This window comes from Anomaloglossus baeobatrachus, chromosome 3 (genome assembly GCF_048569485.1).
Source record: "Anomaloglossus baeobatrachus isolate aAnoBae1 chromosome 3, aAnoBae1.hap1, whole genome shotgun sequence".
NCBI lineage: Eukaryota > Metazoa > Chordata > Amphibia > Anura > Aromobatidae > Anomaloglossus > Anomaloglossus baeobatrachus.
Window position 1 is genome coordinate 697,381,772 of NC_134355.1, and position 23,276 is coordinate 697,405,047.

The 23,276-nt window shown below is 47.8% G+C and overlaps 29 non-coding genes across 29 annotated transcripts; 6 read left to right on the forward strand and 23 right to left on the reverse strand.

Annotated features, from left to right (window-relative positions):
• The first annotated feature begins 4,940 nt into the window (after positions 1 to 4,940).
• TRNAN-GUU (transfer RNA asparagine (anticodon GUU)) lies at positions 4,941 to 5,014 on the forward strand. The gene has a single exon. It is a non-coding gene; the product is annotated as a tRNA-Asn (tRNA).
• A 427-nt stretch (positions 5,015 to 5,441) lies between these two features.
• TRNAY-GUA (transfer RNA tyrosine (anticodon GUA)) lies at positions 5,442 to 5,527 on the reverse strand. Its single transcript is given in 2 exon segments — positions 5,442 to 5,477; positions 5,491 to 5,527. It is a non-coding gene; the product is annotated as a tRNA-Tyr (tRNA).
• Positions 5,528 to 5,633: 106 nt separating this feature from the next.
• TRNAA-AGC (transfer RNA alanine (anticodon AGC)) lies at positions 5,634 to 5,706 on the reverse strand. The gene has a single exon. It is a non-coding gene; the product is annotated as a tRNA-Ala (tRNA).
• Positions 5,707 to 6,993: 1,287 nt separating this feature from the next.
• TRNAY-GUA (transfer RNA tyrosine (anticodon GUA)) lies at positions 6,994 to 7,079 on the reverse strand. Its single transcript is given in 2 exon segments — positions 6,994 to 7,029; positions 7,043 to 7,079. It is a non-coding gene; the product is annotated as a tRNA-Tyr (tRNA).
• A 106-nt stretch (positions 7,080 to 7,185) lies between these two features.
• On the reverse strand, positions 7,186 to 7,258 carry TRNAA-AGC (transfer RNA alanine (anticodon AGC)). Its single transcript has one exon. It is a non-coding gene; the product is annotated as a tRNA-Ala (tRNA).
• An 834-nt stretch (positions 7,259 to 8,092) lies between these two features.
• On the forward strand, positions 8,093 to 8,166 carry TRNAN-GUU (transfer RNA asparagine (anticodon GUU)). The gene has a single exon. It is a non-coding gene; the product is annotated as a tRNA-Asn (tRNA).
• A 427-nt stretch (positions 8,167 to 8,593) lies between these two features.
• On the reverse strand, positions 8,594 to 8,679 carry TRNAY-GUA (transfer RNA tyrosine (anticodon GUA)). The gene is given in 2 exon segments: positions 8,594 to 8,629; positions 8,643 to 8,679. It is a non-coding gene; the product is annotated as a tRNA-Tyr (tRNA).
• Positions 8,680 to 8,785: 106 nt separating this feature from the next.
• On the reverse strand, positions 8,786 to 8,858 carry TRNAA-AGC (transfer RNA alanine (anticodon AGC)). The gene has a single exon. It is a non-coding gene; the product is annotated as a tRNA-Ala (tRNA).
• Positions 8,859 to 10,145: 1,287 nt separating this feature from the next.
• On the reverse strand, positions 10,146 to 10,231 carry TRNAY-GUA (transfer RNA tyrosine (anticodon GUA)). Its single transcript is given in 2 exon segments — positions 10,146 to 10,181; positions 10,195 to 10,231. It is a non-coding gene; the product is annotated as a tRNA-Tyr (tRNA).
• A 106-nt stretch (positions 10,232 to 10,337) lies between these two features.
• TRNAA-AGC (transfer RNA alanine (anticodon AGC)) lies at positions 10,338 to 10,410 on the reverse strand. The gene has a single exon. It is a non-coding gene; the product is annotated as a tRNA-Ala (tRNA).
• An 834-nt stretch (positions 10,411 to 11,244) lies between these two features.
• TRNAI-GAU (transfer RNA isoleucine (anticodon GAU)) lies at positions 11,245 to 11,318 on the forward strand. Its single transcript has one exon. It is a non-coding gene; the product is annotated as a tRNA-Ile (tRNA).
• Positions 11,319 to 11,695: 377 nt separating this feature from the next.
• On the reverse strand, positions 11,696 to 11,781 carry TRNAY-GUA (transfer RNA tyrosine (anticodon GUA)). The gene is given in 2 exon segments: positions 11,696 to 11,731; positions 11,745 to 11,781. It is a non-coding gene; the product is annotated as a tRNA-Tyr (tRNA).
• A 106-nt stretch (positions 11,782 to 11,887) lies between these two features.
• On the reverse strand, positions 11,888 to 11,960 carry TRNAA-AGC (transfer RNA alanine (anticodon AGC)). Its single transcript has one exon. It is a non-coding gene; the product is annotated as a tRNA-Ala (tRNA).
• Positions 11,961 to 13,291: 1,331 nt separating this feature from the next.
• TRNAY-GUA (transfer RNA tyrosine (anticodon GUA)) lies at positions 13,292 to 13,377 on the reverse strand. The gene is given in 2 exon segments: positions 13,292 to 13,327; positions 13,341 to 13,377. It is a non-coding gene; the product is annotated as a tRNA-Tyr (tRNA).
• Positions 13,378 to 13,483: 106 nt separating this feature from the next.
• Positions 13,484 to 13,556, reverse strand: TRNAA-AGC (transfer RNA alanine (anticodon AGC)). Its single transcript has one exon. It is a non-coding gene; the product is annotated as a tRNA-Ala (tRNA).
• A 1,288-nt stretch (positions 13,557 to 14,844) lies between these two features.
• Positions 14,845 to 14,930, reverse strand: TRNAY-GUA (transfer RNA tyrosine (anticodon GUA)). The gene is given in 2 exon segments: positions 14,845 to 14,880; positions 14,894 to 14,930. It is a non-coding gene; the product is annotated as a tRNA-Tyr (tRNA).
• Positions 14,931 to 15,036: 106 nt separating this feature from the next.
• TRNAA-AGC (transfer RNA alanine (anticodon AGC)) lies at positions 15,037 to 15,109 on the reverse strand. The gene has a single exon. It is a non-coding gene; the product is annotated as a tRNA-Ala (tRNA).
• Positions 15,110 to 15,946: 837 nt separating this feature from the next.
• On the forward strand, positions 15,947 to 16,020 carry TRNAN-GUU (transfer RNA asparagine (anticodon GUU)). Its single transcript has one exon. It is a non-coding gene; the product is annotated as a tRNA-Asn (tRNA).
• A 619-nt stretch (positions 16,021 to 16,639) lies between these two features.
• TRNAA-AGC (transfer RNA alanine (anticodon AGC)) lies at positions 16,640 to 16,712 on the reverse strand. Its single transcript has one exon. It is a non-coding gene; the product is annotated as a tRNA-Ala (tRNA).
• Positions 16,713 to 17,543: 831 nt separating this feature from the next.
• TRNAN-GUU (transfer RNA asparagine (anticodon GUU)) lies at positions 17,544 to 17,617 on the forward strand. The gene has a single exon. It is a non-coding gene; the product is annotated as a tRNA-Asn (tRNA).
• Positions 17,618 to 18,044: 427 nt separating this feature from the next.
• On the reverse strand, positions 18,045 to 18,130 carry TRNAY-GUA (transfer RNA tyrosine (anticodon GUA)). Its single transcript is given in 2 exon segments — positions 18,045 to 18,080; positions 18,094 to 18,130. It is a non-coding gene; the product is annotated as a tRNA-Tyr (tRNA).
• Positions 18,131 to 18,236: 106 nt separating this feature from the next.
• On the reverse strand, positions 18,237 to 18,309 carry TRNAA-AGC (transfer RNA alanine (anticodon AGC)). Its single transcript has one exon. It is a non-coding gene; the product is annotated as a tRNA-Ala (tRNA).
• An 838-nt stretch (positions 18,310 to 19,147) lies between these two features.
• On the forward strand, positions 19,148 to 19,221 carry TRNAN-GUU (transfer RNA asparagine (anticodon GUU)). The gene has a single exon. It is a non-coding gene; the product is annotated as a tRNA-Asn (tRNA).
• Positions 19,222 to 19,648: 427 nt separating this feature from the next.
• Positions 19,649 to 19,734, reverse strand: TRNAY-GUA (transfer RNA tyrosine (anticodon GUA)). The gene is given in 2 exon segments: positions 19,649 to 19,684; positions 19,698 to 19,734. It is a non-coding gene; the product is annotated as a tRNA-Tyr (tRNA).
• Positions 19,735 to 19,840: 106 nt separating this feature from the next.
• On the reverse strand, positions 19,841 to 19,913 carry TRNAA-AGC (transfer RNA alanine (anticodon AGC)). The gene has a single exon. It is a non-coding gene; the product is annotated as a tRNA-Ala (tRNA).
• A 1,340-nt stretch (positions 19,914 to 21,253) lies between these two features.
• On the reverse strand, positions 21,254 to 21,339 carry TRNAY-GUA (transfer RNA tyrosine (anticodon GUA)). Its single transcript is given in 2 exon segments — positions 21,254 to 21,289; positions 21,303 to 21,339. It is a non-coding gene; the product is annotated as a tRNA-Tyr (tRNA).
• A 106-nt stretch (positions 21,340 to 21,445) lies between these two features.
• Positions 21,446 to 21,518, reverse strand: TRNAA-AGC (transfer RNA alanine (anticodon AGC)). Its single transcript has one exon. It is a non-coding gene; the product is annotated as a tRNA-Ala (tRNA).
• A 1,338-nt stretch (positions 21,519 to 22,856) lies between these two features.
• Positions 22,857 to 22,942, reverse strand: TRNAY-GUA (transfer RNA tyrosine (anticodon GUA)). Its single transcript is given in 2 exon segments — positions 22,857 to 22,892; positions 22,906 to 22,942. It is a non-coding gene; the product is annotated as a tRNA-Tyr (tRNA).
• A 106-nt stretch (positions 22,943 to 23,048) lies between these two features.
• Positions 23,049 to 23,121, reverse strand: TRNAA-AGC (transfer RNA alanine (anticodon AGC)). Its single transcript has one exon. It is a non-coding gene; the product is annotated as a tRNA-Ala (tRNA).
• Between the last annotated feature and the right edge of the window lie 155 nt (positions 23,122 to 23,276).

Here is a 23,276-nt window from a genome sequence, read left to right on the forward strand (position 1 = left end):
CATGTGTTTTTGGATTGGTGTGCCTTCTACAGAGCTTCCCTTGGTAGAGGAACAATTTACCTCTCTCTTTCCAGAGATGTTGTGTCTCAGCTGGGGCATTCTGATTAGGGTATGCACCTTGTTGTGTAAGCAGTTCTTTCACTAGCTTCACAGCTGGATCGCTGTCTTGTGTGTCAGCCCATCCGTGGTGCGCTAATGGGTTGAGAGTTGCCTGCTGTTGTTTTTGGTAGACACTCGGTTGATACTGTCCCACCTTAGGACGGTGAAAGGCCGGCAGCTCAATTTCTTCCAGTCCCTCCGGTTCCTCTTCCACGTTCCCCGAGTGTGGCATCCGGGATAAGGCATCTGCATTCCCATTCTTGTGGCCTGCCCTGTACTTGATGACAAAGTTGTAGTTTGACAGTCGGGCTATCCATCGCTGTTCCAGCGCACCTAGTTTTGCAGAGTCCAGGTGGGTCAACGGATTGTTGTCAGTAAAGATGGTAAATTCTGCAGCTGCCAGGTAGTGTTTGAAACGCTCTGTTACAGCCCAAACTACTGCCAGTAGTTCTAACTTGAAGGAGCTGTAATTCTCTGGGTTTCTTTCTGTAGGTCGGAGCTTCCTGCTTGCAAAGGCAATAACTTTCTCCTTGCCTTCCTGCTTTTGAGACAATACTGCTCCCAGTCCTACGTTGCTGGCATCTGTGTACAAAATGAAGGGTTGATGGTAATCTGGATATGCCAGGATCTCTTCTCCTGTCAGTGCCCACTTCAACTTCTTAAAGGACTCTTCCCTCTCATCACTCCACTGGAAAGGAGGATTTCGGGCTGCAGACTTCTTTGACTGTCCTACCAGGATGTCTTGTAGGGGAGCTGCTAGCTTCGTGAACCCTTTTATAAATCTTCTATAGTAGCCTACCAGTCCCAGGAATTGCCTCACCTCTTTCACGCTGGTGGGTCTCGGCCAATCTCTGATCACGGTAACTTTTTCAGGATCTGGTGCTACCCCTTCTGAGCTCACGACATGTCCCAGGTACTGTACCCTTGGCTTTAGAAGGTGACACTTGGATGGCTTGATTTTCATGCCGTATCCGGATAAGGCTTCAAACACTTCCGCCAGGTCTTGTAGATGCTGTTCATAGGTCTTGGAGTAGACTATGACGTCATCCAGGTACAGGAGGACAGTTTCAAAGTTCTTATGTCCTAGGCAGCACTCCATCATTCGCTGGAAGGTACCAGGCGCGTTGCAGAGTCCAAACGGCATACAATTGAACTCACAGAGGCCCATCGGCGTGGTGAACGCTGTCTTCTCCTTATCAGCCTCTGCCACAGGAACTTGCCAATACCCACTAGTCAGATCTAGGGTGGAAAAGTAAGTAGCGGATTTTAATGCAGCCAATGACTCTTCTATCCTAGGTAATGGGTATGCATCCTTGTGTGTAATGCGGTTGATCCGTCTGTAGTCTACGCACATCCTCATGGTCCCATCTTTTTTCTTAACTAGCACTAGTGGGGCTGCCCAGGGGCTACAACTGTCTCTTATTACTCCTGCTTCTTTCATTTCTTTGAGCATGTCTTTGGCGCATTGGTAGTGAGCCGGTGGTACTGGTCTATACCTCTCCTTTATGGGTGGATGGTGACCTGTGGGTATAGTGTGCTCTACCCCTTTGATCTGCCCAAAGTCTAATGGGTGTTTGCTGAATATTTGTTCATATTCTTTCACTACCCTGTATACTCCATGCTTTTGATGGGAGGGTGTAGAATCGGTACCTACATGTAGCTTTTGGCACCAATCCTCCAGCTTTCCCTCTGAGCCATTGTCCTCCGCCTGATTTGACGGCTTCAAGGGCTCAACGGTGGTGATGGCGTTGTTATCAACCGTATATAGCTTAGCCATGGTAGCATACTTTGGTAGGGTGACCTCATCTTCCCCACAATTTAGAAGGCGTATTGGCACTCTCCCCCTGTGTACCTCAACTATTCCTCTGGCCGTCAGTACAGTGGGCCTACTGTCTGAGTACACGGGTTCTACCAGGGCCTGATAGTCTCGCCCTCTGATGCCTATTGCGGCTCTACACCAGACCAGCATTTCTGTTTTGGGAGGAATTACAATAGGTATTGGGTCACTTACCCTTGCACTGCCAATTTCACCTCCTGACATTTCTACCTGCTGCTTCAGCATCAAGGCTTTAATTTCCTTCTGCAGGAGTCTCTGTTGCCCAGGTTTGGCAGTCTCGACGATCTGCTGCAAGACAGTAATTACCTCTGCAAAACAATTTTCAATTACATTCATTCCTAGCAGCATAGTTGGTTCACGTTCTCGTCGGTCAACATCAACAATGATAATACCCTGATTCTGCAATTCTACTCTCCCAATCTTAATGGTCATTTCTCTGAAACCAACCTGTGGTACTAATTCACCATTGCTAGCCCATATATTCAATGCAACATTAGATGGACCACTGCTAACGTCTGAATCAGCCCAGTACCTCTTATAAAGGACATGCGGAATTGATGTTATTTGGGAACCAGTGTCCAGCAAGGCGTTGAGCAGAATGCCATCCAGCACGATGGGGATGACTGGACGTCCCCCCACATACTTGTCGTGCCAGGGTGAAGGACCTTGAGAGTTCATTCCTGAGGAGCGGCCCACCTCCCCAGGGGATCCCCATTTAAAGCACATTCACGGGCAAAGTGACCTGGCTCATTGCAACGGCGGCAAATGGGCTGTCCATCCGGCTGGTAGCGGTCGCTGGGTCGTCCTCTCGTCGCTTGGTATCTCCTAGGCCTCATCCACGGGACATCCTCCTTGCTGGTCGCCAGCTCAATCTTGGGTGCAGACTTGGATCCACGCAGCTCCTGGACGATTCTAGCCATGGAAGCAACAGTGTCCGTAAGGGCTTCAAGCTTTTGATGTAGAGCCTCATTAGTGATGGGCTCCAGGTGGTTAGCAACAGCCGCTGACATGGCCGATGTCACCGGCATTACTGGCTGCTGGGGTGCCACTGTAAGGTGTTGAACAGAGTCTATATCCTGTGGCTCCTCCACCTGCTGGAGGCGGATGGCTCTATCCTTTAGCTGGGCAAATGTTAGTCCTGGATCCTGGATCACCATCATGCTCAGTTGTCCCCGGTGGGAAGGGGATGAGAGTCCATCCAGGAATTGGTCTATCAGCAGCTTATCTGCTCCAGGGGCTAAGGCAGGTTCTGCTAATTTAAGTGCTCTGAGCGCCTCCTGCAAGTTTAAGGCAAAGTCTCTTGCGCTCTCTCTAGGTTTTTGCTTGCATCCAAAGAACCTCATTTTAGCCCGGCTGCCAGCAATGGATTCAAAAGCTGCTTTTAGTCCAGCTATTATATGCTCTACAGTGTCCTTTGCATCGTCCGGCCAGGATGTAGCCTCCCGCTGGGCATTGCCAGTTAACTGTCCCATAAGCATACCAACACGCTGAGCTTCTGTCAGGGGGTACATGCTGTAGTAGATTTTTAGCTTTCCGATAAAGTCATTAAGTGTGTTGGGCTCACCTGAGTACTGCGGCAGCCACACTGCACCCGGGGTGTACGGCATCAGGAACGGCATGATAGGTGCCGCTGCACCGCCGGGCACAACAGCGTCTCCCTGCTGCGACATCTTTGCGCCCCCTTAGTTAATTTCACCAGTCTTCTTGACAGCAAGCCTGGGACACTTTTCTGCGTTTTCGTTCGGGTCGCAGCACCGAGCGCACCTCCTCTGCAAGCGGTTGGCGGAGTCTTAGTTTAGGCGCGATGTTTTCCCGCGCATAGCAGGTAATGGCGTGATTAAAGATGGCGCCTGGAAAATTTTACCAATGATGTTTTTGGATTTTTCCAGGTATCTTTGCAAAGTTTAAAGTCCGTTCTTTGTTGCAACAATTCACAGTGCAAGTCTTTTATGCGATGCAATAAGTCTTTACAGGCACACGTCACCCGGGTTGCAGCCGGGTCCAGTCCGCATCCTGTTCATGACGCCAAAATTGTGTCGCCAGGGGTTAAGGAGATACCCAGAACCGGGCCAAGGGGTCGCTTCTGGAAAGGGGATCACGGTGTCGTGACCCGGTCTGTGCTCCCTGGTTCCACAATAAAAGGGGGGTTATGTTCGTGACGCCACCCGTGGAATGTGATCAGAGATGACCACCGCTGCTGCAGAACCTCCGGGGTGATGGAAGGCAGCTTGAGATGGGACGGCTCCCCACGGGTGGAGCCTTTTCCCCGGGGCAGTGTGATAGTCTATGGGGGAAGTGCAGGACACGAGCACAATAAACAGGCAGACTCACGGTTTTGCAGTTTCTTTGTCTTTTACTGATGATGTTATTCAGCAGAGTACTGTCCACGGAGTCTGTGAGGGGTTCAGGGTTTCTCCCACCCAGCCGGGCCGTTTTGGCTTCCTTGCCTGCACTGTGTGTCTGTGGCCCTGCTGGTGCGTGAACTATGCAGCTGGCTCTGTGCTCCTCGGTACCGACCTGACAGGCAACTCGAGTCCTTACTAGTATGTTCCTGAACTCTGCGTTTGTTGCTTGTGTCTGTGGTACAGGTGAAAGATCTGGAATCTTCACTTCTCTGGTGGTAACTATGCAGCATGTAACCTGCAGTCTCGGATCCAGCATCCGTTCTTGTGCTCCACTGGGATGAGCTCAGCAATGCTCTGTCTCCCAGGAATGTTCCTCTGTGTAATCTGTCTCCTTTCCTCAGACCCTCAGCTAGGCCTGGAATTGGTCAGTGGATCCTGAGGTGAGCTAAAGCCAGCTTCCAACCTGCAGAGATCCTGTCTCCTCAGTGCTCTGCACTGAACTTCCAAACTGAAACTACTTCTGACCATTTCCTCCCCCCCCCACCAGAATATACAGGGAAGCAGCTTGGTCTCCCCCTTCTGGCCAGGAGGTCTTGGTGTTGTGTGTGGGGAGTTAACCCTTTGTGTTGTTACTGTGGCAACCCTGGGGTGCCACATGCGTCTCTGTGGCGCAATCGGTTAGCGCGTTCGGCTGTTAACCGAAAGGTTGGTGGTTCAAGCCCACCCAGGGACATGGGCCACTTTTGCTTGAGTAGCATGCTACGGGGGAAGAAGATTCCACGTTGGCTTTCATCTGCTCTTCCAATAAAAAGCCCTGTTGCTTGCTCGCTACCTACCTTTTGAACTCCCTAGATACTACAGAAGAGACATTTCTAAAAGAGCTCTTTGTCGATAGATGGAAGGAGCTTAGCCGTGCTTTCCCAGGAACCATGGTCTCTTTTGCTGGCATCGCATGTTATGGGTGGAAAAGATTCCATGTTGGTTTTCAGCTGAGCTGCTCTCCCAACAAGTAAATCTCTGTTGCTCTCTGCCTTTGTTTTGACCTCCTCGGGTACAACGGAGGAAACCTTTCTAAAAGACCTGTTTTAGATGGACTGAAGGAGCATACCTGGGCTGTGTTGACCAGGAGGATGAACCATCCGATAGAATTCACAAAAAATTCCTTCGAGCCGGAATTGAACCAGCGACCTAAGGATTGCTAATTTACTGCTACAGTCCTCCGCTCTACCAGCTGAGCTATCGAAGGCATGTTTTGCTCATGTTTGAAAGCCTCCTAGTTTTAGCTGTTGGAGCCTTGCGCATGAGGTAAAAAGAAACTATCTACTACCATGTGAAAAAAACAAAATCAGCTTTGGAGAATGCGGGCATCGATCCCGCTACCTCTCGCATGCTAAGCGAGCGCTCTACCACTTGAGCTAATCCCCCCTGGCATGGTAGACTTGCCTTTACTTTCTTCCCACACCCTGTGGTGGCTTTCACATAAAGTCAGGTGTGACGTTGCATTGTTACATGGCAACTGATTTCTGAAAAGTAGATCGCTTTTTTTTTTTTTTTTTTTTTAAGTGCGGATACCATTTTGCCATAGTAGAAGATCATCGGAGGAGTTTATAGGGTGACGGGTGGCTTATGAATACATGCACACCTCTTCCAAGCAAACCCTTTGCACATGTGTGCAGAACTGAGTGGTAAGGCATGAAAAAAGCCTTAATAATTTGGAGAAGAAAGTTGCGACGCAGCAAATACGCATGCAGAGCCATTGGTCTTTTTGGCTGTGGGGCTGAAAAACACCCGGGCTATAGGAAATGCTGTGACGTGGGGAATTCTTCTTTGTCCATCAGCATGCGATGAGCAGGGATTTGGGCCTTTGGTTTATATTTTTGATCAGAAACGCGTTTGTGTTGACAGAAGAGATTTGGCGACTTCTATGAAAATGATCTCATAGCAGAGGATGGTTTCGATCCATCGACCTCTGGGTTATGGGCCCAGCACGCTTCCGCTGCGCCACTCTGCTGCTGGATGCTGCTATCTTGAGGAGAATTGTACTTATCGACTGACTTTTGAAAAGTGACTAGAAGGGAGGGTGTCTATGGGATGGAATCCGACAGCAGGATCTTATTGTCGGCAACTTGAGCTCTACTGAGCACCGGCAATTGTCTCTTTGTTTTTGCTGATTTCTTTTTGTCATATTATGTTCAAAGGTTCCCCTGAGGAACCTGCGCCTGGCCTGGCTGGGAGTTCCCGTGGAAAGGCCAGACAGCCGCGTCTCTGTGGCGCAATCGGTTAGCGCGTTCGGCTGTTAACCGAAAGGTTGGTGGTTCAAGCCCACCCAGGGACGTGGGCCACTTTTGCTTTTCCAATAAAAAGCCCTGTTGCTTGCTCGCTACCTACCTTTTGAACTCCCTAGATACTACAGAAGAGACCTTTCTAAAAGAGCTCTTTGTCGATAGAGGGAAGGAGCTTAGCCGTGTTTTCCCAGGGACCATGGTCTCTTTTGCTGGCATCGCATGTTATGGGTGGAAAAGATTCCATGTTGGGTTTCAGCTGAGCTGCTCTCCCAACAAGTAAATCTCTGTTGCTCTCTGCCTTTGTTTTGACCTCCTCGGGTACAACGGAGGAAACCTTTCTAAAAGACCTGTTTTAGATGGACAGAAGGAGCATACCTGGGCTGTGTTGACCAGGAGGATGAACCATCCGATAGAATTCACAAAAAATTCCTTCGAGCCGGAATTGAACCAGCGACCTAAGGATTGCTAATTTACTGCTACAGTCCTCTGCTCTACCAGCTGAGCTATCGAAGGCATGTTTTGCTCATGCTTGAAAGCCTCCTAGTTTTAGCTGTTGGAGCCTTGCGCATGAGGTAAAAAGAAACTCTCTACTACCATGTGAAAAAAACAAAATCAGCTTTGGAGAATGCGGGCATCGATCCCGCTACCTCTCGCATGCTAAGCGAGCGCTCTACCACTTGAGCTAATCCCCCTGGCATGGTAGACTTGCCTTTACTTTCTTCCCACACCCTGTGGTGGCTTTCACATAAAGTCAGGTGTGACGTTGCATTGTTACATGGCAACTGATTTCTGAAAAGTAGATCGCTTTTTTTTTTTTTTTTTTTTAAGTGCGGATACCATTTTGCCATAGTAGAAGATCATCGGAGGAGTTTATAGGGTGACGGGGGGCTTATGAATACATGCACACCTCTTCCAAGCAAACCCTTTGCCTATATGTGCAGAACTGAGTGGTAAGGCATGAAAAAAGCCTTAATAATTTGGAGAAGAAAGTTGCGACGCAGCAAATACGCATGCAGAGCCATTGGTCTTTTTGGCTGTGGGGCTGAAAAACACCCGGGCTATAGGAAATGCTGTGACGTGGGGAATTCTTCTTTGTCCATCAGCATGCGATGAGCAGGGATTTGAGCCTTTGGTTTATATTTTTGATCAGAAACACGTTTGTGTTGACAGAAGAGATTTGGCGACTTCTATGAAAATGATCTCATAGCAGAGGATGGTTTCGATCCATCGACCTCTGGGTTATGGGCCCAGCACGCTTCCGCTGCGCCACTCTGCTGCTGGATGCTGCTACCTTGAGGAGAATTGTACTTATCGACTGACTTTTGAAAAGTGACTAGAAGGGAGGGTGTCTATGGGATGGAATCCGACAGCAGGATCTTATTGTCGGCAACTTGAGCTCTACTGAGCACCGGCAATTGTCTCTTTGTTTTTGCTGATTTCTTTTTGTCATATTATGTTCAAAGGTTCCCCTGAGGAACCTGCGCCTGGCCGGGCTGGGAGTTCCCGTGGAAAGGCCAGACATCCGCGTCTCTGTGGCGCAATCGGTTAGCGCGTTCGGCTGTTAACCGAAAGGTTGGTGGTTCAAGCCCACCCAGGGACATGGGCCACTTTTGCTTGAGTAGCATGCTACGGGGGAAGAAGATTCCACGTTGGCTTTCATCTGCTCTTCCAATAAAAAGCCCTGTTGCTTGCTCGCTACCTACCTTTTGAACTCCCTAGATACTACAGAAGAGACCTTTCTAAAAGAGCTCTTTGTCGATAGAGGGAAGGAGCTTAGCCGTGTTTTCCCAGGAACCATGGTCTCTTTTGCTGGCATCGCATGTTATGGGTGGAAAAGATTCCATGTTGGGTTTCAGCTGAGCTGCTCTCCCAACAAGTAAATCTCTGTTGCTCTCTGCCTTTGTTTTGACCTCCTCGGGTACAACGGAGGAAACCTTTCTAAAAGACCTGTTGTAGATGGACAGAAGGAGCATACCTGGGCTGTGTTGACCAGGAGGATGAACCATCCGATAGAATTCACAAAAAGTTCCTTCGAGCCGGAATTGAACCAGCGACCTAAGGATTGCTGATTTACTGCTACAGTCCTCCGCTCTACCAGCTGAGCTATCGAAGGCATGTCTTGCTCATGCTTGAAAGCCTCCTAGTTTTAGCTGTTGGAGCCTTGAGCATGAGGTAAAAAGAAACTCTCTACTACCATGTGAAAAAAACAAAATCAGCTTTGGAGAATGCGGGCATCGATCCCGCTACCTCTCGCATGCTAAGCGAGCGCTCTACCACTTGAGCTAATCCCCCCTGGCATGGTAGACTTGCCTTTACTTTCTTCCCACACCCTGTGGTGGCTTTCACATAAAGTCAGGTGTGACGTTGCATTGTTACATGGCAACTGATTTCTGAAAAGTAGATCGCTTTTTTTTTTTTTTTTTTTTTAAGTGCGGATACCATTTTGCCATAGTAGAAGATCATCGGAGGAGTTTATAGGGTGACGGGGGGCTTATGAATACATGCACACCTCTTCCAAGCAAACCCTTTGCACATATGTGCAGAACTGAGTGGTAAGGCATGAAAAAAGCCTTAATAATTTGGAGCAGAAAGTTGCGACGCAGCAAATACGCATGCAGAGCCATTGGTCTTTTTGGCTGTGGGGCTGAAAAACACCCCCGCTATAGGAAATGCTGTGACGTGGGGAATTCTTCTTTTTCCATCAGCATGTGATGAGCAGGGATTTGGGCCTTTGGTTTATATTTTTGATCAGAAACGCGTTTGTGTTGACAGAAGAGATTTGGCGACTTCTATGAAAATGATCTCATAGCAGAGGATGGTTTCGATCCATCGACCTCTGGGTTATGGGCCAAGCACGCTTCCGCTGCGCCACTCTGCTGCTGGATGCTGCTACCTTGAGGAGAATTGTACTTATCGACTGACTTTTGAAAAGTGACTAGAAGGGAGGGTGTCTATGGGATGGAATCCGACAGCAGGATCTTATTGTCGGCAACTTGAGCTCTACTGAGCACCGGCAATTGTCTCTTTGTTTTTGCTGATTTCTTTTTGTCATATTATGTTCAAAGGTTCCCCTGAGGAACCTGCACCTGGCCTGGCTGGGAGTTCCCGTGGAAAGGCCAGACATCTGCGTCTCTGTGGCGCAATCGGTTAGCGCGTTCGGCTGTTAACCGAAAGGTTGGTGGTTCAAGCCCACCCAGGGACGTGGGCCACTTTTGCTTTTCCAATAAAAAGCCCTGTTGCTTGCTCGCTACCTACCTTTTGAACTCCCTAGATACTACAGAAGACACCTTTCTAAAAGAGCTCTTTGTCGATAGAGGGAAGGAGCTTAGCCGTGTTTTCCCAGGAACCATGGTCTCTTTTGCTGGCATCGCATGTTATGGGTGGAAAAGATTCCATGTTGGTTTTCAGCTGAGCTGCTCTCCCAACAAGTAAATCTCTGTTGCTCTCTGCCTTTGTTTTGACCTCCTCGGGTACAACGGAGGAAACCTTTCTAAAAGACCTGTTTTAGATGGACTGAAGGAGCATACCTGGGCTGTGTTGACCAGGAGGATGAACCATCCGATAGAATTCACAAAAAATTCCTTCGAGCCGGAATTGAACCAGCGACCTAAGGATTGCTAATTTACTGCTACAGTCCTCCGCTCTACCAGCTGAGCTATCGAAGGCATGTTTTGCTCATGCTTGAAAGCCTCCTAGTTTTAGCTGTTGGAGCCTTGCGCATGAGGTAAAAAGAAACTCTCTACTACCATGTGAAAAAAACAAAATCAGCTTTGGAGAATGCGGGCATCGATCCCGCTACCTCTCGCATGCTAAGCGAGCGCTCTACCACTTGAGCTAACCCCCCTGGCATGGTAGACTTGCCTTTACTTTCTTCCCACACCCTGTGGTGGCTTTCACATAAAGTCAGGTGTGACGTTGCATTGTTACATGGCAACTGATTTCTGAAAAGTAGATCGCTTTTTTTTTTTTTTTTTTTTAAGTGCGGATACCATTTTGCCATAGTAGAAGATCATCGGAGGAGTTTATAGGGTGACGGGGGGCTTATGAATACATGCACACCTCTTCCAAGCAAACCCTTTGCACATATGTGCAGAACTGAGTGGTAAGGCATGAAAAAAGCCTTAATAATTTGGAGAAGAAAGTTGCGACGCAGCAAATACGCATGCAGAGCCATTGGTCTTTTTGGCTGTGGGGCTGAAAAACACCCGGGCTATAGGAAATGCTGTGACGTGGGGAATTCTTCTTTTTCCATCAGCATGTGATGAGCAGGGATTTGGGCCTTTGGTTTATATTTTTGATCAGAAACGCGTTTGTGTTGACAGAAGAGATTTGGCGACTTCTATGAAAATGATCTCATAGCAGAGGATGGTTTCGATCCATCGACCTCTGGGTTATGGGCCCAGCACGCTTCCGCTGCGCCACTCTGCTGCTGGATGCTGCTACCTTGAGGAGAATTGTACTTATCGACTGACTTTTGAAAAGTGACTAGAAGGGAGGGTGTCTATGGGATGGAATCCGACAGCAGGATCTTATTGCCGGCAACTTGAGCTCTACTGAGCACCGGCAATTGTCTCTTTGTTTTTGCTGATTTCTTTTTGTCATATTATGTTCAAAGGTTCCCCTGAGGAACCTGCGCCTGGCCTGGCTGGGAGTTCCCGTGGAAAGGCCAGACATCTGCGTCTCTGTGGCGCAATCGGTTAGCGCGTTCGGCTGATAACCGAAAGGTTGGTGGTTCAAGCCCACCCAGGGACGTGGGCCACTTTTGCTTTTCCAATAAAAAGCCCTGTTGCTTGCTCGCTACCTACCTTTTGAACTCCCTAGATACTACAGAAGAGACCTTTCTAAAAGAGCTCTTTGTCGATAGAGGGAAGGAGCTTAGCCGTGTTTTCCCAGGGACCATGGTCTCTTTTGCTGGCATCGCATGTTATGGGTGGAAAAGATTCCATGTTGGGTTTCAGCTGAGCTGCTCTCCCAACAAGTAAATCTCTGTTGCTCTCTGCCTTTGTTTTGACCTCCTCGGGTACAACGGAGGAAACCTTTCTAAAAGACCTGTTTTAGATGGACTGAAGGAGCATACCTGGGCTGTGTTGACCAGGAGGATGAACCATCCGATAGAATTCACAAAAAATTCCTTCGAGCCGGAATTGAACCAGCGACCTAAGGATTGCTAATTTACTGCTACAGTCCTCCGCTCTACCAGCTGAGCTATCGAAGGCATGTTTTGCTCATGCTTGAAAGCCTCCTAGTTTTAGCTGTTGGAGCCTTGCGCATGAGGTAAAAAGAAACTCTCTTCTACCATGTGAAAAAAACAAAATCAGCTTTGGAGAATGCGGGCATCGATCCCGCTACCTCTCGCATGCTAAGCGAGCGCTCTACCACTTGAGCTAATCCCCCCTGGCATGGTAGACTTGCCTTTACTTTCTTCCCACACCCTGTGGTGGCTTTCACATAAAGTCAGGTGTGACGTTGCATTGTTACATGGCAACTGATTTCTGAAAAGTAGATCGCTTTTTTTTTTTTTTTAAGTGCGGATACCATTTTGCCATAGTAGAAGATCATCGGAGGAGTTTATAGGGTGACGGGGGGCTTATGAATACATGCACACCTCTTCCAAGCAAACCCTTTGCACATATGTGCAGAACTGAGTGGTAAGGCATGAAAAAAGCCTTAATAATTTGGAGAAGAAAGTTGCGACGCAGCAAATACGCATGCAGAGCCATTGGTCTTTTTGGCTGTGGGGCTGAAAAACACCCGGGCTATAGGAAATGCTGTGACGTGGGGAATTCTTCTTTTTCCATTAGCATGTGATGAGCAGGGATTTGGGCCTTTGGTTTATATTTTTGATCAGAAACGCGTTTGTGTTGACAGAAGAGATTTGGCGACTTCTATGAAAATGATCTCATAGCAGAGGATGGTTTCGATCCATCGACCTCTGGGTTATGGGCCCAGCACGCTTCCGCTGCGCCACTCTGCTGCTGGATGCTGCTACCTTGAGGAGAATTGTACTTATCGACTGACTTTTGAAAAGTGACTAGAAGGGAGGGTGTCTATGGGATGGAATCCGACAGCAGGATCTTATTGTCGGCAACTTGAGCTCTACTGAGCACCGGCAATTGTCTCTTTGTTTTTGCTGATTTCTTTTTGTCATATTATGTTCAAAGGTTCCCCTGAGGAACCTGCGCCTGGCCTGGCTGGGAGTTCCCGTGGAAAGGCCAGACATCTGCGTCTCTGTGGCGCAATCGGTTAGCGCGTTCGGCTGTTAACCGAAAGGTTGGTGGTTCAAGCCCACCCAGGGACGTGGGCCACTTTTGCTTGAGTAGCATGCTACGGGGGAAGAAGATTCCACGTTTGTTTTCTTCTGCTCTTCCAATAAAAAGCCCTGTTGCTTGCTCGCTACCTACCTTTTGAACTCCCTAGATACTACAGAAGAGACCTTTCTAAAAGAGCTCTTTGTCGATAGAGGGAAGGAGCTTAGCCGTGTTTTCCCAGGAACCATGGTCTCTTTTGCTGGCATCGCATGTTATGGGTGGAAAAGATTCCATGTTGGGTTTCAGCTGAGCTGCTCTCCCAACAAGTAAATCTCTGTTGCTCTCTGCCTTTGTTTTGACCTCCTCAGGTACAACGGAGGAAACCTTTCTAAAAGACCTGTTGTAGATGGACAGAAGGAGCATACCTGGGCTGTGTTGACCAGGAGGATGAACCATCCGATAGAATTCACAAAAAATTCCTTCGAGCCGGAATTGAACCAGCGACCTAAGGATTGCTGATTTACTGCTACAGTCCTCCGCTCTACCAGCTGAGCTATCGAAGGCATGTTTTGCTCATGCTTGAAAGCCTCCTAGTTTTAGCTGTTGGAGCCTTGAGCATGAGGTAAAAAGAAACTCTCTACTACCATGTGAAAAAAACAAAATCAGCTTTGGAGAATGCGGGCATCGATCCCGCTACCTCTCGCATGCTAAGCGAGCGCTCTACCACTTGAGCTAATCCCCCCTGGCATGGTAGACTTGCCTTTACTTTCTTCCCACACCCTGTGGTGGCTTTCACATAAAGTCAGGTGTGACGTTGCATTGTTACATGGCAACTGATTTCTGAAAAGTAGATCGCTTTTTTTTTTTTTTTTTCTTTTAAGTGCGGATACCATTTTGCCATAGTAGAAGATCATCGGAGGAGTTTATAGGGTGACGGGGGGCTTATGAATACATGCACACCTCTTCCAAGCAAACCCTTTGCACATATGTGCAGAACTCAGTGGTAAGGCATGAAAAAAGCCTTAATAATTTGGAGAAGAAAGTTGCGACGCAGCAAATACGCATGCAGAGCCATTGGTCTTTTTGGCTGTGGGGCTGAAAAACACCCGGGCTATAGGAAATGCTGTGACGTGGGGAATTCGTCTTTGTCCATCAGCATGCGATGAGCAGGGATTTGAGCATTTGGTTTATATTTTTGATCAGAAACGCGTTTGTGTTGACAGAAGAGATTTGGCGACTTCTATGAAAATGATCTCATAGCAGAGGATGGTTTCGATCCATCGACCTCTGGGTTATGGGCCCAGCACGCTTCCGCTGCGCCACTCTGCTGCTGGATGCTGCTACCTTGAGGAGAATTGTACTTATCGACTGACTTTTGAAAAGTGACTAGAAGGGAGGGTGTCTATGGGATGGAATCCGACAGCAGGATCTTATTGTCGGCAACTTGAGCTCTACTGAGCACAGGCAATTGTCTCTTTGTTTTTGCTGATTTCTTTTTGTCATATTATGTTCAAAGGTTCCCCTGAGGAACCTGCACCTGGCCTGGCTGGGAGTTCCCGTGGAAAGGCCAGACATCTGCGTCTCTGTGGCGCAATCGGTTAGCGCGTTCGGCTGTTAACCGAAAGGTTGGTGGTTCAAGCCCACCCAGGGACGTGGGCCACTTTTGCTTTTCCAATAAAAAGCCCTGTTGCTTGCTCGCTACCTACCTTTTGAACTCCCTAGATACTACAGAAGACACCTTTCTAAAAGAGCTCTTTGTCGATAGAGGGAAGGAGCTTAGCCGTGCTTTCCCAGGAACCATGGTCTCTTTTGCTGGCATCGCATGTTATGGGTGGAAAAGATTCCATGTTGGTTTTCAGCTGAGCTGCTCTCCCAACAAGTAAATCTCTGTTGCTCTCTGCCTTTGTTTTGACCTCCTCGGGTACAACGGAGGAAACCTTTCTAAAAGACCTGTTTTAGATGGACTGAAGGAGCATACCTGGGCTGTGTTGACCAGGAGGATGAACCATCCGATAGAATTCACAAAAAATTCCTTCGAGCCGGAATTGAACCAGCGACCTAAGGATTGCTAATTTACTGCTACAGTCCTCCGCTCTACCAGCTGAGCTATCGAAGGCATGTTTTGCTCATGCTTGAAAGCCTCCTAGTTTTAGCTGTTGGAGCCTTGCGCATGAGGTAAAAAGAAACTCTCTACTACCATGTGAAAAAAACAAAATCAGCTTTGGAGAATGCGGGCATCGATCCCGCTACCTCTCGCATGCTAAGCGAGCGCTCTACCACTTGAGCTAACCCCCCTGGCATGGTAGACTTGCCTTTACTTTCTTCCCACACCCTGTGGTGGCTTTCACATAAAGTCAGGTATGACGTTGCATTGTTACATGGCAACTGATTTCTGAAAAGTAGATCGCTTTTTTTTTTTTTTTTTTTTTTTAAGTGCGGATACCATTTTGCCATAGTAGAAGATCATCGGAGGAGTTTATAGGGTGACGGGGGGCTTATGAATACATGCACACCTCTTCCAAGCAAACCCTTTGCACATATGTGCAGAACTGAGTGGTAAGGCATGAAAAAAGCCTTAATAATTTGGAGAAGAAAGTTGCGACGCAGCAAATACGCATGCAGAGCCATTGGTCTTTTTGGCTGTGGGGCTGAAAAACACCCGGGCTATAGGAAATGCTGTGACGTGGGGAATTCTTCTTTTTCCATCAGCATGTGATGAGCAGGGATTTGGGCCTTTGGTTTATATTTTTGATCAGAAACGCGTTTGTGTTGACAGAAGAGATTTGGCGACTTCTATGAAAATGATCTCATAGCAGAGGATGGTTTCGATCCATCGACCTCTGGGTTATGGGCCCAGCACGCTTCCGCTGCGCCACTCTGCTGCTGGATGCTGCTACCTTGAGGAGAATTGTACTTATCGACTGACTTTTGAAAAGTGACTAGAAGGGAGGGTGTCTATGGGATGGAATCCGACAGCAGGATCTTATTGTCGGCAACTTGAGCTCTACTGAGCACCGGCAATTGTCTCTTTGTTTTTGCTGATTTCTTTTTGTCATATTATGTTCAAAGGTTCCCCTGAGGAACCTGCGCCTGGCCTGGCTGGGAGTTCCCGTGGAAAGGCCAGACATCTGCGTCTCTGTGGCGCAATCGGTTAGCGCGTTCGGCTGTTAACCGAAAGGTTGGTGGTTCAAGCCCACCCAGGGACATGGGCCACTTTTGCTTGAGTAGCATGCTACGGGGGAAGAAGATTCCACGTTGGCTTTCATCTGCTCTTCCAATAAAAAGCCCTGTTGCTTGCTCGCTACCTACCTTTTGAACTCCCTAGATACTACAGAAGAGACCTTTCTAAAAGAGCTCTTTGTCGATAGAGGGAAGGAGCTTAGCCGTGCTTTCCCAGGAACCATGGTCTCTTTTGCTGGCATCGCATGTTATGGGTGGAAAAGATTCCATGTTGGTTTTCAGCTGAGCTGCTCTCCCAACAAGTAAATCTCTGTTGCTCTCTGCCTTTGTTTTGACCTCCTCGGGTACAACGGAGGAAACCTTTCTAAAAGACCTGTTTTAGATGGACTGAAGGAGCATACCTGGGCTGTGTTGACCAGGAGGATGAACCATCCGATAGAATTCACAAAAAATTCCTTCGAGCCGGAATTGAACCAGCGACCTAAGGATTGCTAATTTACTGCTAGAGTCCTCCGCTCTACCAGCTGAGCTATCGAAGGCATGTTTTGCTCATGCTTGAAAGCCTCCTAGTTTTAGCTGTTGGAGCCTTGCGCATGAGGTAAAAAGAAACTCTCTACTACCATGTGAAAAAAACAAAATCAGCTTTGGAGAATGCGGGCATCGATCCCGCTATCTCTCGCATGCTAAGCGAGCGCTCTACCACTTGAGCTAATCCCCCTGGCATGGTAGACTAGCCTTTACTTTCTTCCCACACCCTGTGGTGGCTTTCACATAAAGTCAGGTGTGACGTTGCATTGTTACATGGCAACTGATTTCTGAAAAGTAGATCGCTTTTTTTTTTTTTTTTTAAGTGCGGATACCATTTTGCCATAGTAGAAGATTATCGGAGGAGTTTATAGGGTGACGGGGGGCTTATGAATACATGCACACCTCTTCCAAGCAAACCCTTTGCACATATGTGCAGAACTGAGTGGTAAGGCATGAAAAAAGCCTTAATAATTTGGAGAAGAAAGTTGCGACGCAGCAAATACGCATGCAGAGCCATTGGTCTTTTTGGCTGTGGGGCTGAAAAACACCCGGGCTATAGGAAATGCTGTGACGTGGGGAATTCTTCTTTGTCCATCAGCATGCGATGAGCAGGGATTTGAGCCTTTGGTTTATATTTTTGATCAGAAACGCGTTTGTGTTGACAGAAGAGATTTGGCGACTTCTATGAAAATGATCTCATAGCAGAGGATGGTTTCGATCCATCGACCTCTGGGTTATGGGCCCAGCACGCTTCCGCTGCGCCACTCTGCTGCTGGATGCTGCTACCTTGAGGAGAATTGTACTTATCGACTGACTTTTGAAAAGTGACTAGAAGGGAGGGTGTCTATGGGATGGAATCCGACAGCAGGATCTTATTGTCGGCAACTTGAGCTCTACTGAGCACCGGCAATTGTCTCTTTGTTTTTGCTGATTTCTTTTTGTCATATTATGTTCAAAGGTTCCCCTGAGGAACCTGCGCCTGGCCTGGCTGGGAGTTCCCGTGGAAATGCCAGACAGCCGCGTCTCTGTGGCGCAATCGGTTAGCGCGTTCGGCTGTTAACCGAAAGGTTGGTGGTTCAAGCCCACCCAGGGACATGGGCCACTTTTGCTTGAGTAGCATGCTACGGGGGAAGAAGATTCCAAGTTGGCTTTCATCTGCTCTTCCAATAAAAAGCCCTGTTGCTTGCTCGCTACCTACCTTTTGAACTCCCTAGATACTACAGAAGAGACCTTTCTAAAAGAGCTCTTTGTCGATAGAGGGAAGGAGCTTAGCCGTGCTTTCCCAGGAACCATGGTCTCTTTTGCTGGCATCGCATGTTATGGGTGGAAAAGATTCCATGTTGGTTTTCAGCTGAGCTGCTCTCCCAACAAGTAAATGTCTGTTGCTCTCTGCCTTTGTTTTGACCTCCTCGGGTACAACGGAGGAAACCTTTCTAAAAGACCTGTTGTAGATGGACAGAAGGAGCATACCTGGGCTGTGTTGACCAGGAGGATGAACCATCCGATAGAATTCACAAAAAATTCCTTCGAGCCGGAATTGAACCAGCGACCTAAGGATTGCTAATTTACTGCTACAGTCCTCCGCTCTACCAGCTGAGCTATCGAAGGCATGTTTTGCTCATGCTTGAAAGCCTCCTAGTTTTAGCTGTTGGAGCCTTGCGCATGAGGTAAAAAGAAACTCTCTACTACCATGTGAAAAAAACAAAATCAGCTTTGGAGAATGCGGGCATCGATCCCGCTACCTCTCGCATGCTAAGCGAGCGCTCTACCACTTGAGCTAACCCCCCTGGCATGGTAGACTTGCCTTTACTTTCTTCCCACACCCTGTGGTGGCTTTCACATAAAGTCAGGTGTGACGTTGCATTGTTACATGGCAACTGATTTCTGAAAAGTAGATCGCTTTTTTTTTTTTTTTTTTTTTTTTAAGTGCGGATACCATTTTGCCATAGTAGAAGATCATCGGAGGAGTTTATAGGGTGACGGGGGGCTTATGAATACATGCACACCTCTTCCAAGCAAACCCTTTGCACATATGTGCAGAACTGAGTGGTAAGGCATGAAAAAAGCCTTAATAATTTGGAGAAGAAAGTTGCGACGCAGCAAATACGCATGCAGAGCCATTGGTCTATTTGGCTGTGGGGCTGAAAAACACCCGGGCTATAGGAAATGCTGTGACGTGGGGAATTCTTCTTTTTCCATCAGCATGTGATGAGCAGGGATTTGGGCCTTTGGTTTATATTTTTGATCAGAAACGCGTTTGTGTTGACAGAAGAGATTTGGCGACTTCTATGAAAATGATCTCATAGCAGAGGATGGTTTCGATCCATCGACCTCTGGGTTATGGGCCCAGCACGCTTCCGCTGCGCCACTCTGCTGCTGGATGCTGCTACCTTGAGGAGAATTGTACTTATCGACTGACTTTTGAAAAGTGACTAGAAGGGAGGGTGTCTATGGGATGGAATCCGACAGCAGGATCTTATTGTCGGCAACTTGAGCTCTACTGAGCACCGGCAATTGTCTCTTTGTTTTTGCTGATTTCTTTTTGTCATATTATGTTCAAAGGTTCCCCTGAGGAACCTGCGCCTGGCCTGGCTGGGAGTTCCCGTGGAAAGGCCAGACAGCCGCGTCTCTGTGGCGCAATCGGTTAGCGCGTTCGGCTGTTAACCGAAAGGTTGGTGGTTCAAGCCCACCCAGGGACATGGGCCACTTTTGCTTGAGTAGCATGCTACGGGGGAAGAAGATTCCACGTTGGCTTTCATCTGCTCTTCCAATAAAAAGCCCTGTTGCTTGCTCGCTACCTACCTTTTGAACTCCCTAGATACTACAGAAGAGACCTTTCTAAAAGAGCTCTTTGTCGATAGAGGGAAGGAGCTTAGCCGTGTTTTCCCAGGAACCATGGTCTCTTTTGCTGGCATCGCATGTTATGGGTGGAAAAGATTCCATGTTGGGTTTCAGCTGAGCTGCTCTCCCAACAAGTAAATCTCTGTTGCTCTCTGCCTTTGTTTTGACCTCCTCGGGTACAACGGAGGAAACCTTTCTAAAAGACCTGTTGTAGATGGACAGAAGGAGCATACCTGGGCTGTGTTGACCAGGAGGATGAACCATCCGATAGAATTCACAAAAAAATCCTTCGAGCCGGAATTGAACCAGCGACCTAAGGATTGCTGATTTACTGCTACAGTCCTCCGCTCTACCAGCTGAGCTATCGAAGGCATGTTTTGCTCATGCTTGAAAGCCTCCTAGTTTTAGCTGTTGGAGCCTTGAGCATGAGGTAAAAAGAAACTCTCTACTACCATGTGAAAAAAACAAAATCAGCTTTGGAGAATGCGGGCATCGATCCCGCTACCTCTCGCATGCTAAGCGAGCGCTCTACCACTTGAGCTAATCCCCCCTGGCATGGTAGACTTGCCTTTACTTTCTTCCCACACCCTGTGGTGGCTTTCACATAAAGTCAGGTGTGACGTTGCATTGTTACATGGCAACTGATTTCTGAAAAGTAGATCGCTTTTTTTTTTTTTTTTTTTTTTTTAAGTGCGGATACCATTTTGCCATAGTAGAAGATCATCGGAGGAGTTTATAGGGTGACGGGGGGCTTATGAATACATGCACACCTCTTCCAAGCAAACCCTTTGCACATATGTGCAGAACTGAGTGGTAAGGCATGAAAAAAGCCTTAATAATTTGGAGAAGAAAGTTGCGACGCAGCAAATACGCATGCAGAGCCATTGGTCTTTTTGGCTGTGGGGCTGAAAAACACCCGGGCTATAGGAAATGCTGTGACGTGGGGAATTCTTCTTTGTCCATCAGCATGCGATGAGCAGGGATTTGAGCCTTTGGTTTATATTTTTGATCAGAAACGCATTTGTGTTGACAGAAGAGATTTGGCGACTTCTATGAAAATGATCTCATAGCAGAGGATGGTTTCGATCCATCGACCTCTGGGTTATGGGCCCAGCACGCTTCCGCTGCGCCACTCTGCTGCTGGATGCTGCTACCTTGAGGAGAATTGTACTTATCGACTGACTTTTGAAAAGTGACTAGAAGGGAGGGTGTCTATGGGATGGAATCCGACAGCAGGATCTTATTGTCGGCAACTTGAGCTCTACTGAGCACCGGCAATTGTCTCTTTGTTTTTGCTGATTTCTTTTTGTCATATTATGTTCAAAGGTTCCCCTGAGGAACCTGCGCCTGGCCGGGCTGGGAGTTCCCGTGGAAAGGCCAGACATCTGCGTCTCTGTGGCGCAATCGGTTAGCGTGTTCGGCTGTTAACCGAAAGGTTGGTGGTTCAAGCCCACCCAGGGACATGGGCCACTTTTGCTTGAGTAGCATGCTACGGGGGAAGAAGATTCCACGTTGGCTTTCATCTGCTCTTCCAATAAAAAGCCCTGTTGCTTGCTCGCTACCTACCCTTTGAACTCCCTAGATACTACAGAAGAGACCTTTCTAAAAGAGCTCTTTGTCGATAGAGGGAAGGAGCTTAGCCGTGCTTTCCCAGGAACCATGGTCTCTTTTGCTGGCATCGCATGTTATGGGTGGAAAAGATTCCATGTTGGTTTTCAGCTGAGCTGCTCTCCCAACAAGTAAATCTCTGTTGCTCTCTGCCTTTGTTTTGACCTCCTCGGGTACAACGGAGGAAACCTTTCTAAAAGACCTGTTTTAGATGGACTGAAGGAGCATACCTGGGCTGTGTTGACCAGGAGGATGAACCATCCGATAGAATTCACAAAAAATTCCTTCGAGCCGGAATTGAACCAGCGACCTAAGGATTGCTAATTTACTGCTACAGTCCTCCGCTCTACCAGCTGAGCTATCGAAGGCATGTTTTGCTCATGCTTGAAAGCCTCCTAGTTTTAGCTGTTGGAGCCTTGCGCATGAGGTAAAAAGAAACTCTCTACTACCATGTGAAAAAAACAAAATCAGCTTTGGAGAATGCGGGCATCGATCCCGCTACCTCTCGCATGCTAAGCGAGCGCTCTACCACTTGAGCTAACCCCCCTGGCATGGTAGACTTGCCTTTACTTTCTTCCCACACCCTGTGGTGGCTTTCACATAAAGTCAGGTGTGACGTTGCATTGTTACAAGGCAACTGATTTCTGAAAAGTAGATCGCTTTTTTTTTTTTTTTTTTTTTTTAAGTGCGGATACCATTTTGCCATAGTAGAAGATCATCGGAGGAGTTTATAGGGTGACGGGGGGCTTATGAATACATGCACACCTCTTCCAAGCAAACCCTTTGCACATATGTGCAGAACTGAGTGGTAAGGCATGAAAAAAGCCTTAATAATTTGGAGAAGAAAGTTGCGACGCAGCAAATACGCATGCAGAGCCATTGGTCTTTTTGGCTGTGGGGCTGAAAAACACCCGGGCTATAGGAAATGCTGTGACGTGGGGAATTCTTCTTTGTCCATCAGCATGCGATGAGCAGGGATTTGAGCCTTTGGTTTATATTTTTGATCAGAAACGCATTTGTGTTGACAGAAGAGATTTGGCGACTTCTATGAAAATGATCTCATAGCAGAGGATGGTTTCGATCCATCGACCTCTGGGTTATGGGCCCAGCACGCTTCCGCTGCGCCACTCTGCTGCTGGATGCTGCTACCTTGAGGAGAATTGTACTTATCGACTGACTTTTGAAAAGTGACTAGAAGGGAGGGTGTCTATGGGATGGAATCCGACAGCAGGATCTTATTGTCGGCAACTTGAGCTCTACTGAGCACCGGCAATTGTCTCTTTGTTTTTGCTGATTTCTTTTTGTCATATTATGTTCAAAGGTTCCCCTGAGGAACCTGCGCCTGGCCGGGCTGGGAGTTCCCGTGGAAAGGCCAGACATCTGCGTCTCTGTGGCGCAATCGGTTAGCGTGTTCGGCTGTTAACCGAAAGGTTGGTGGTTCAAGCCCACCCAGGGACATGGGCCACTTTTGCTTGAGTAGCATGCTACGGGGGAAGAAGATTCCACGTTGGCTTTCATCTGCTCTTCCAATAAAAAGCCCTGTTGCTTGCTCGCTACCTACCTTTTGAACTCCCTAGATACTACAGAAGAGACCTTTCTAAAAGAGCTCTTTGTCGATAGAGGGAAGGAGCTTAGCCGTGCTTTCCCAGGAACCATGGTCTCTTTTGCTGGCATCGCATGTTATGGGTGGAAAAGATTCCATGTTGGTTTTCAGCTGAGCTGCTCTCCCAACAAGTAAATCTCTGTTGCTCTCTGCCTTTGTTTTGACCTCCTCGGGTACAACGGAGGAAACCTTTCTAAAAGACCTGTTTTAGATGGACTGAAGGAGCATACCTGGACTGTGTTGACCAGGAGGATGAACCATCCGATAGAATTCACAAAAAATTCCTTCGAGCCGGAATTGAACCAGCGACCTAAGGATTGCTAATTTACTGCTACAGTCCTCCGCTCTACCAGCTGAGCTATCGAAGGCATGTTTTGCTCATGCTTGAAAGCCTCCTAGTTTTAGCTGTTGGAGCCTTGCGCATGAGGTAAAAAGAAACTCTCTACTACCATGTGAAAAAAACAAAATCAGCTTTGGAGAATGCGGGCATCGATCCCGCTACCTCTCGCATGCTAAGCGAGCGCTCTACCACTTGAGCTAACCCCCCTGGCATGGTAGACTTGCCTTTACTTTCTTCCCACACCCTGTGGTGGCTTTCACATAAAGTCAGGTGTGACGTTGCATTGTTACATGGCAACTGATTTCTAAAAGTAGATCGCTTTTTTTTTTTTTTTTTTTTTTTTTAAGTGCGGATACCATTTT